The sequence below is a fragment of the Lepus europaeus genome, chromosome 4 (genome assembly GCF_033115175.1).
Source record: "Lepus europaeus isolate LE1 chromosome 4, mLepTim1.pri, whole genome shotgun sequence".
Classification (NCBI taxonomy): domain Eukaryota; kingdom Metazoa; phylum Chordata; class Mammalia; order Lagomorpha; family Leporidae; genus Lepus; species Lepus europaeus.
The window spans coordinates 90,651,983-90,662,859 of record NC_084830.1 but is presented as its reverse complement, the minus strand read 5'-3'; the positions used below and the strand labels follow the sequence as shown (position 1 = coordinate 90,662,859).

At 41.4% G+C, this 10,877-nt stretch overlaps 1 pseudogene; it reads right to left on the bottom strand.

Annotated features, from left to right (window-relative positions):
* Positions 1-1,005: 1,005 nt before the first annotated feature.
* Positions 1,006-2,559, bottom strand: LOC133758429 (serine/threonine-protein phosphatase 4 regulatory subunit 2-like; annotated as a pseudogene).
* Between the last annotated feature and the right edge of the window lie 8,318 nt (positions 2,560-10,877).

Genomic DNA, 10,877 nt, shown 5'->3' with positions numbered 1-10,877 from the left:
ATTAGCTCAGGTACATTACTAAAGCAATATATTAATTCTTCCAGTACACTAGTGTTTCATAACATTGACATTTGCATTCTCTAGAATAATTTAGAAATGTCTAATATTCACAATGTTCAGGAAAGCAAGCAAAAAGTCAAGGAACCTGCCTGGTTCCTCTGAGATGGTCTCATGTCAGCTTTATAAGCATTCATTCTACAAAATACTAAGCTACTGTTGGAACACAATTTCCAAGATAAGAACATCTTCTCATAAATAACCCTGTCTTTTTCTAAGGTGCCTCAGAAATATACAAAAGAACTTCAGATCTCTTGGAATGTATTTAACCTGGTTGTTCACCAGACAAGATTTCCAGGGTTTGACAAGGGCCAAATTTTATTTGAATTACTCAGAAGAGAAAGAAAATGTCTTCTGAAAGAGATGAACTCAATCATTACCAACAGAAAAAGCATACACTGTATTCATCTCTTATAGAAACAGAAAAATATAACATTCCCCCCCTTAGAATAATATATATATGTGTGTGTGTGTGTGTGTGTGGCTTAAAGCTCATTGCACACAAACAATAAAATCTGGAAACCAGCATGAAACCCTACAATTCACGTTAAAATATTGAAACTATAACCAAAATAGGAAAACTGCTAGAGCTGTCAGAGACAAGACAAAAAGCTTTCATGTATATGTGTAAACTGAATGTGATAATCTCAAAAAAGCTTTCAAAAATTATAATCATTACCTTCCAGTTAAAAATTTTAATCCTAAATTAAAAAAAAAAAACTATACACAAATCACTGATTTGTCCAGATCAAAAAAACAGTGAGCTATAAGCAGGACCCAGAGGAGCTGATCTTCACAGTTCTTACGTGTACAACTCTTTCAGGGTTTAAAGTACTTTCCAACCTGTTTCTCTTGTAAAACTACAGGTCCACTGTATCACATAACAGTTTTATACAGTGTAAAACCAGAACTGTATGTAAAGTACTGCATGTGTGTGTTTCTAAACAGTCAGTCCTGCTCCATTGGCTCCTTTGGGACTTCTCAGGCTTCATCATCATTTTCCATGGATGACTCTGACAGAATCTCTCCAGGTTCACTGGAGCTGGAGCCTTCTTCTGTTTCATGGCAGTCAGAACCACCATTTACAGGGCCTGTAGTTTCACTACCTTCAAAATGTAAATTTTTTTGACAGGCAGAGTTAGACAGAGAGAGACAGAGAGAAAGGTCTTCTTTCCATTGGTTCACTCCCCAAATGGCTGCCACGGCCAGCGCATTGCACCGATCCGAAGCCAGGAACCAGGTGTTTCCTCCTGGTCTCCCAGGCGGGTGCAGGGCCCAAGCACTTGGGCCATCCTCCACTGCTTTCCAGGGCCACAGCAGAGAGCTGGACTGGAAGAGGAGCAACTGGGACAGAATCTGGCGTCCCGACAGGGACTAGAACCCGGGATACCATTGCTGCAGGCAGAGGATTAGCCAAGTGAGCCATGGCGCCAGCCCAGAATGTAAATCTTTCTCAGCTTGAGACACAGCGGCATCCTCCATTTGCTCATTTTCCTCAGAAGTCTCTTCACTCACAGTTAAGGCATCATCAGATCCTTTTTCTTGATTTTTTCTTCCTGGGATCAATTCTCTTGATGCTATAAAAGACTCGTCTTCCTCTTCTTCCTCTTCTTCCTCTTTTTCCTCCTCTTTGCACAGTGCTGCCTGGCAGTGTGGCTTTCTTAGTCTTTACCCTGAGGTGAAGACATGGATTCTGTTTCTGCGTCCAGAAACCCTCACTGGGAGCACTCACTGGGAGCTGTCCGACCAGCTGCCTCTCTCTCTTCCCCTTCTTTGTCAAACCTGAGTCTTCTCACTTCATGGCCCTTGGCTTCTACAGCGTTTTCATCTGGATGTTTATTTTTAATGAGGCTCACTAAGGAGACTTCTATTTCAGATGTCTGCGAGTCATTGTGGTTTTTCTCTTCATTTTGCTGTAAGTTTGATTCTTTACTGTCTGGGCTCTCAGACAAACCATTAGTTGTCATTGGAACTGACAAAAAACCTTTGGTCTTTTAACTGGCCTGGGCGTCCCAGGGCCATTTATATTAGACCTCTCAGTATAGCTTGGTGAATTTCCAGGAAACATAACACCACTCCTTCTATGTAAACTATTAGAATTGGTTTCCTCTGAAGAAGGATAAACACAGCTAACAGCCCTCACATTCTTTTCTACTCCTCTGAGAAATTTGTCTGTTCCTGTATTGCTTCTTGAATCTGTCAGCAATTCACATAGTCACTGAATAGTAAAAGGGATACCAGTTCTGGAGAGTAGCTATAATCCATCTTCTCCCATTAAATCCAGTAACAATTTTCAGTATTCTTTCCTTCATTTCATCAAAGGGAATATACTTGACATTAGGATTCAGAAGACCTCTTGATTCAGGAGCTGAAATTCTGAAATCATCCATCACTTTCTCCAAATTGAAAATAAAATAGCCTTTAAACTGGGACCACTGAATCATTGGCTACATGACAAAGAAACTGATCCAGGATAGGACAAACTTCTTTTTTACTGCTCTTCTCAAAATGTTCCCGAGCCGTCGCCACTAGCCCTCCAACATGGTGCCCAACAGGTCACCGAACACATAGTCCCTGCCACCATCCGCATGCCCCTACCCTTGTATCTTGATTACTCCCAATTTGCAGAGTTAGATAAAATTCATGAAGCTGAAAATATTCATCTAAAATTGCATAACTGGTAAAGTGCAGGTGCCCAACAATCCAGGTGTTCTGGTTCCAAGCCTTAGTGAAGATCTCTGGGTATATTTCCCCAGATAAAGTGACTTGAAGTTGATAAAGTGCTCAGGCTCCACCCCAGGACTATAAAGTCATAAATCTTAGTGGAGAGACCATTAGTGTATGATTTTTCAAGCTTTATAGCTGACTCTGGAGTCTACTCCATTTTGAAAACCACTGTGCTAGAGAGCTCAGAGGAAGAGACTTTACCAGTAAGCCAAATGACTCTTCTTGAGAGAATAAAACTCATAGGTATTTTCTTTTATTTGAAAGAGAGAGAGAGAGAGAGAGAGAGAGAGAGTCTTCCAACCCCTGGTTCATTCCCCCAAATACCTGCAACAGTCACAGCTGGGCCACATTGAAACTAGGTACTGAGAACTCAATCTGGGTGAGGTGGCAGGAATCCAACTTCAAGAGCCATCACCGGCCGGCGCCGTGGCTTAACAGGCTAATCCTCCACCTTGCGGCGCTGGCACACCGGGTTCTAGTCCTGGTTAGGGTGCCAGATTCTATCCTGGTTGCCCCTCTTCCAGGCCAGCTCTCTGCTATGGCCCGGGAAGGCAGTGGAGGATGGCCCAAGTCCTTGGGCCCTGCACCCACATGGGAGACCAGGAGAACCACCTGGCTCCTGGCTTCGGATCAGCGAGATGCGCCGGCCGCAGCGGCCATTGGAGGGTGAACCAATGGCAAAAAGGAAGACCTTTCTCTCTGTCTCTCTCACTATCCACTCTGCCTGTCAAAAAAAAAAAAAAAAAAAAAGAAAAAAGAAAAAAAAGAGCCATCACCTGCTACATTCCATGGAGTATATGAGCAGGAAGCAGGACTCAAATCCAGGCATTTATATGAGATGCAGGGGTCCCAAGTAGTGTCTTTTTTTTTATTTATTTTTTGACAGGCAGAGTTAGACAGTGAGAGAGAGACAGAGAGAAAGGTCTTCCTTTTTCCATTGGTTCATCCCTCAAATGGCCGCTACGACCGGCATGCTGCACTGATCTGAAGCCAGGAGCCAGGTGCTTCTCCTGGTCTCCCATGTGGGTGCAGGGCCCAAGCACTTGGGCCATCCTCCACTGCCTTCCAGGGCCACAGCAGAGAGCTGGACTGGAAGAGGAGCAACCGGGACAGAACCAGCGCCCCAACAGGGACTAGAACCCAGGGTGCCGGCACTGCAGGTAGAGGATTAGCCAAGTGAGCTGCGATACCGGCCCCAAGTAGTGTCTTAAATATCCACCACTTAAATGGTACTCTTTTTTTAAAAAAAAGATTAATTTATTAATTTGAAAGTCAGTTACACAGAGAGAAGGAGAGGCAGAGAAAGAGAGAGAGGTCTTCTATCTGCTGGTTCACTCCCCAGCTGGCCGCAACAGGCAGAGCTGCACCAACCTGAAGCCAGGAGCCAGGGGCTTCTCTGGGCCTCCCACGTGGGTGCAGGGGCCCAAGGACTTGGGCCATCTTCTGCTTTCCCAGGACATAGTAGAGAGCTGGATAAGTAGTGGAGCAGCCAGGACTCCAACCAGCACCCATATGGTACACCAGCACTGCAAGCGGAAGTTTTATCCACTATGCCCCTTAAATTGTATTCTTAAAATACTATTTTAAAGTGGAAGTTTAAAATTCGAAAAAATTGAAAATGAACATCTTTCCATTTCTCTGTAGAGAAATCACAGTGCATCCAAGGAATTACAGAATCTTGGCAGAACTGTAGAACACAAGGCAGACAGATCATGAGCTTGGAAAGTGGACAGGATTTGAAAGGGTATGAAGACCCTGCTGGATCTTGTACAACAGTCTACTTTTAGGTGGGACCTTTGATATGTTCACAGGTTCTCCATGATAAAAGGATTTCACAAGAAATGTTTGGAAAACTCTATACAGTATATTTACCTGCATCTTTAGACCCATGGGACACAATAACAAAATTAAAGAATCTGAGAATTCCTATGGGAAGAGATATTGTTCATCTTTGTTAGGCCAGCATATCTCATGTTTTTCATGAGCTATATATCAACATCTTGACATACACTATGTATGTACAAGAGAGAGTGAGGAGAAATTTTAAAGGATTTTAATTATAAAAGATTATATTTTTATTTTGCAGAAATTCATGTCATGAGGATATAATAGGGAGATGGAAATATAGCAGAAAGAGGAAAGGAAGTTGCTATGTTGGAGTAGGGGTTTTAGTATATTATGCTAGAGTTTGCTAGTTACCTTATTAATCCATTCAGATATGGCTATTCAGCCACATATTTGAATAAATAACCAACTAAAGGTTTGCTTTAAGGTCAGAATAAATTCCTTCCTAATAAACTATCCTGAGCATTAGGATGTTATTAATTGCAATTTGAAATCCTGAAAACAACCAATGATTTGTTTCTAGGATGTAAGGATGGGCATGATACCTGAAAAGCCATTTTTTTCAATCCTTTTGCTTTAAAACCTGGATGTATGATTTGGTTTACTTTCCTGACTTATTTTGCTCTACTCAGATTTCTTCTCTCAAAATTTCTGACAATAAAGTATCAGATTTCCTAAAATTCTGAAATCCCACCAAACATTTCCACCATGTGAGGGATCACAGATTAGAGACAGTGAAGGCCATCGCTTTACCTGCATCCTTTGGGTCTTGGTAAATTTACTAAAGAGAGAATGGGAAGTGAGCAAGTTTATGTGATTTCAGGACTTCTGATTTATCAAAAGACTCAAACTAAGAAATCCAAAAGTTATAAAAATAGAGCACAATTTCAAGTGCAGGCATTTTTTTGCATATGTACTGTTAAAACACAATTATTGGGACTGGCGCTGTGGCTTGGCTGGTAAGACCACCACTTGCAGCGCTGGCATTTCATATGGTTCCAGTATCAGCAGCTCCACTTCTAACCCAACTCCCTGCTAATGCACCTGGGAAAGCAGCGGAAGATGCTTAGGCCTCTGCACCCATGTGGGAAACCTGGAAGAAGCTCCGGCCTCCTGGCTTTGGATTGGCCCAGCTCCCCAGCTCTGATCATTGTGGCCATTTGGGGAATGAAACTACAAATGGAGATTCATTCTCTCTCTCTCTCTCTCTCTCTCTCTCTCTCTCTCTTTCCCCCTCCTTCTTTCCTTCCCTCCCTCCTTCTCTCTTTATAACTCTCTTACAAAGAAATAATCTTTTTAAAAAAGTTTTTCCCTCTATACAGCTGAGATAAATCACATTTTAAGAAAACGCCATTATTATAACACTATATTCTAAAGTTCAATTTATTAAAAGGACTGATTTTGACAAACGCTTCAAATATGAGATTGCATCCATCTATGTCATTTTCCTTCTTTCTCACTCAAAAAATATTTCAATTCCTTGACTATCTGAAAGTATTGCTATTGCTTGAAGAGTAACTGGCATCACCTCATTACTCCTTGTCATTCTCAAGGCATAGTATCTCAAAAGGATCTGCAAGTGTTCTCAATATTCTCATTTATTCTGTCATATTGGTGAATGACATTGATGCTACTGAAATATCAACTGTAATCTTATTCAATTACTATTTCCTTTGACTGAAAATCACCTTTGGAAGTTCGACGCTATCTTAGTTTGCTAGGGCTGTCATAACAAATCACCACAGACCAAGTGGGTTAAACAACACAGATTTATTTGATTTTGGAGACTGTGAGTTCAAGATCAAGGTGTTGATAGTTTTGGCTTTTCCTGAGGCCTCTCCTTCGTTTGTAGATGGCCATCTTCTCCCTGTGAATTCATATGGTCTTCCTGATTGTGTCTTTGTTGTAATCTCTTCTTATAAGGACACCAGTCCTTATGGATTAAAGCTACTGTAATAGCCTCATTTTACTGTACTTCCCTCTTAAAGAGCCCTCTTTTAAGATTTTATTTATTATTTATTTATTTGAGATTAAAGTTACAGAGTGAGGGAGAGATAGAGAGAAAGTTCTTCCATCCATTGGCTCACAGCCCAGATAGCTGCAGTGGCCAGAGCTGGGACAATCTGAAGCCAGGATTCTTTCAGGTATCCCATGTGTGTACAATGTTCTAAGCACTTGGGCCATCTTCTACTACTTTCCCAGGCCATAAGCCAAGAGCTGGATTGGAAGAGGAGCAGCTAGGACACAAACGGATGTCCATATGCAATGGCAGCGCCTCAGGCGGAAGCTTAGCCTACTACACCACAGCCTTAAAGGGTTGTATATCTAAATACAGTCACCCAGAAAACACTGGTCCTTAGGGTCCTTAGAACTTCAACAAATTAATTTTAAGGGTACACAATTCAGTCCATTAATAGATGCAGTATTATGAATGAGTCCCAGCTCAGTTACTATTGATGTCAGCTTGGACAAGTCCCACAGTCTCCAAACAATTTGGCTTTCTTGTCTGCACCAGAAAGAGTCTCACATTTATGCTCCATTGTGCCAAGGGAGCCACACCATCATGAGTCAACACCACTTGCTCCAGGGAAGCCACTGAGTGGCAGGTAACCTTACAATGCCTATTGGAGGGCTTCTGGCCTTGAGAATCTGGCTGGCCAGCACACTCAGGAGAAAACTGAGTTAACTGGGCCCACAGAGATTAAAGTGCAGAACCCAGGAGAGCCTTAGCAATTCTGGGTCATGTGGAGGAGCAGCCATTGCTGGGCACACTCACCTTGTAATCACACTCCACGAATAGCCAATGTGACCATCAGAAGGACATCCTTTAAATGATGAATAGTTAGAGCCAGGATGAGGGAATGAATGCCACAGGAGCCTGATGGGATATGCCTCAACTATAACTGCCTGATGCACTCTTATTCACACTATATAGATACTTCTGCTGAGGAAAAAAATCCTCTAGGTAAGAACAGTACCAGGACACAGTGACTAAAATCTCTATCTTTGTTTCCTAATACAGAAACCTCAAACTTAATTTTTTTTAAGAATGAAATCTAAAAATAAGTTATTTGGTCACACTAACCACCTTTCTTTTTTTTCACTTTTATTTAATAAACATAAATTTCCAAAGTAGAGCTTATGGATTACAATGGCTTTTTCCCCCCAATAACTTCCCTCCCACCCACAACCCTCCCATCTCCCGCTCCATCTCCCATTCCATTCACATCAAGATTCATTTTCAATTATCTTTATATAGAGAAGATCGATTTAGTATATATTAAGAAAAGATTTCATCAGTTTGCACCCAAACAGAAACATAAAGTGCCAAATACTGTTTGAGTACTAGATATAGCATTAAATCATAATGTACAGCACATTAAGGACAGAGATCCTACATGAGGAGTAAGTGCACAGTGACTCCTATTGTTGACTTAACAAATTGACACTCTTGTTTATGATGTCAGTAATCTCCCTAGGTTCTTGTCATCAGTTGCCAAGGCTATGGAAGCCTTTTGAGTTCACTGACTCCGATCTTATTTAGACAAGGCCATAGTCCAAGTGGAAGTTCTCTCCTCCCTCTTTGATGGCCCATTTTTTCCACCAGGATCTCACTCACAGAGATCTTTCATTTAGGTCCTCTCTTTTTTTTTCCAGAGTGTCTTGGCTTTCCATGCCTACAATACTCTCATGGGCTCTTCAGCCAGATCCCAATGCCTTAAGGGCTGATTCTGAGGCCAGAGTGTTGTTTAGGACATCTGCCATTCTATGAGTCTGCTGTGTATCCTGCTTCCCATGTTAGATTGTTCTCTCCCTTTTTTATTCTATCAGTTAGTATTAACAGACACTAGTCTTGTTTGTGTGATCCCTTTGACTCTTAGACCTATCATTATGATCAATTGTGACCTGAAATTGATCACTTGGACTAGTGAGGTGGCATTGGTACATGCAATCTTGATGGGATTGAATTGAAATCCCCTGGTACATTTCTAACTCCACCACTTGGGGCAAGTCCGATTGAGCATGTCCTAAATTGTACATCTCCTCCCTCTCTTATTCCCACTCTTATATTTAACAGGGATCACTTTTCAGTTAACTTTAAACACCTAAGAATAATTGTGTGTTAATTACATAGCTCAACCAATGGTATTAAGTCGAACAAACAAAAAGACTAAAAGGGATAAAGTATTAAGTTGTACATCAACAGTCAGGACAAGGGCTGATCAAGTCACTGTTTTCATAGTGTCCATTTCACTTCATCAGGTTTCCTATTTGATGCTTGGTTAGTTGTCACCAATCAGTGAGAACATATGATATTTGTCCCTCTGGGACTGGCTTATTTCACGCAGTATGATGTGTTCCAGGTTCCTCCATTTTGTTGCAAATGACCGATTTCATTGTTTTTGACTGGTGTATAGTATTCTATAGAGTACATGTCCCATAATTTCTTTATCCAGTCTACTGTTGATGGGCATTTGGGTTGAATCCAGGTCTTAGCTATTGTGAATTGAGCTGCAATAAACATTAAGGTGCAGACAGCTTTTGTGTTTGCCAATTTAATTTCCTTAAGGTAAATTACAAGGAGTGGGATGGCTGGGTTGAATGGTAGGGTTATATTCAGGTTTCTGAGGAATCTCCAGACTGACTTCCATAGTGGCTTAACCAGTTTGCATTCCCACCAACAGTGAGTTAGTGTCCCTTTTTCCCCACATCCTTGCCAGCATCTGTTGTTGGTAGATTTCTGAATGTGAGCCATTCTATCCATAGTTAGGTGAAACCTCATTGTGGTTTTGATTTGCATTTCCCTGATTGCTAGTGATCCTGAACCTTTTTTCATGTGTCTGTTGGCCATTTGTATTTCCTCTTTTGAAAAATGTCTATTGAGGTCCTTGGCCCATCTCTTAAGTGGGTTGTTTGTTTTGTTGTTGTGGAGTTTCTTGATCTCTTTGTAGATTCTGGTTATTAACACTATCTGTTGCAAGGTTTGCAAATATTTTTTCCCATCCTGTCAGTTGCCTCTTCACTTTCCTGACTGTTTCTTTTGCCGTACAGAAACTTCTCAATTTGATGCAATCCCAATTGTTAGTTTTGGCTTTGACTGCCTGTGTTTCCAGAGCCTTTTCCAAGAAGTCTTGGACGGTGCCTATATCCTGCAGGGTTTCTCCAATGTTCTCTAATAATTTGATGGTGTCGGGTCATAAATTTAGGTATTTAATCCATGTTGAGTAGGTTTTTGTGTAAGGTGAGAGGTAGGGGTCTTGCTTCATGCTTCTGCACCTGGAAATCCAGTTTTCCCAGCACCATTTCTTGAATTCCTCAATACAATCAAAGCAGTTTATGAAAAATCCATGGCCAGCATCCTATTGAATGGAGAAAAGTTGGAAGCATTTCCGCTGAGATCTATATTCTATATATATATATATATATATATATATATATATTCAATATAGTTCAATATAGTTCTGGAAGTTTTAGCCAGAGCCACTAGGCAAGAAAAAGAAATTAAAGGGATACAAATTGGGAAGGAAGAACTCAAACTATCCCTCTCTGCAGATGATATGATTCTTTATCTAGGGGATACAAAGAACTCTACTAAGAGACTATTGGAACTCATAGAAAAGTTTGGCAAAGTAGCAGAATATAAAATCAATCCACAAAAATCAAAAGCCTTTGTATACACAGGCAATGCCATAGCCGAGAAAGAACTTCTAAGATCAATCCCATTCACAATAGCCACAAAAACGATCAAATGCCTTGGAATAAACTTAACCAAGGACATTAAATATCTCTACAATGAGAATTACAAAATCTTAAACAAAGAAATAGAAGAGGGGCCGGCGCCGTGGCTTAACAGGCTAATCCTCCGCCTGGTGGTGCAGGCACACCGGGTTCTAATCCCAGTTGGGGCGCCGGATTCTATCCTGGTTGCCCCTCTTCCAGGCCAGCTCTCTGCTATGGCCCGGGAAGGCAGTGGGCCCTGCACTCGCATGGGAGACCAGGAGAAGCACCTGGTTCCTGGCTTCGGATCAGCGAGATGCGCCAGCTGCAGTGGCCATTGGAGGGTGAACCAAAGGCAAAAAGGAAGACCTTTTTCTCTGTCTCTTTCTCTCACTATCCACTCTGCCTGTCAAAAAAAGGAAAAAGAAATAGAAGAGGATACCAAAAAATAGAAAAATCTTCCATGCTCATGGATTGGAAAAATCAACATCATGAAAAAGTCCATTCTCCCAAAAAAGCAATTTATAGAC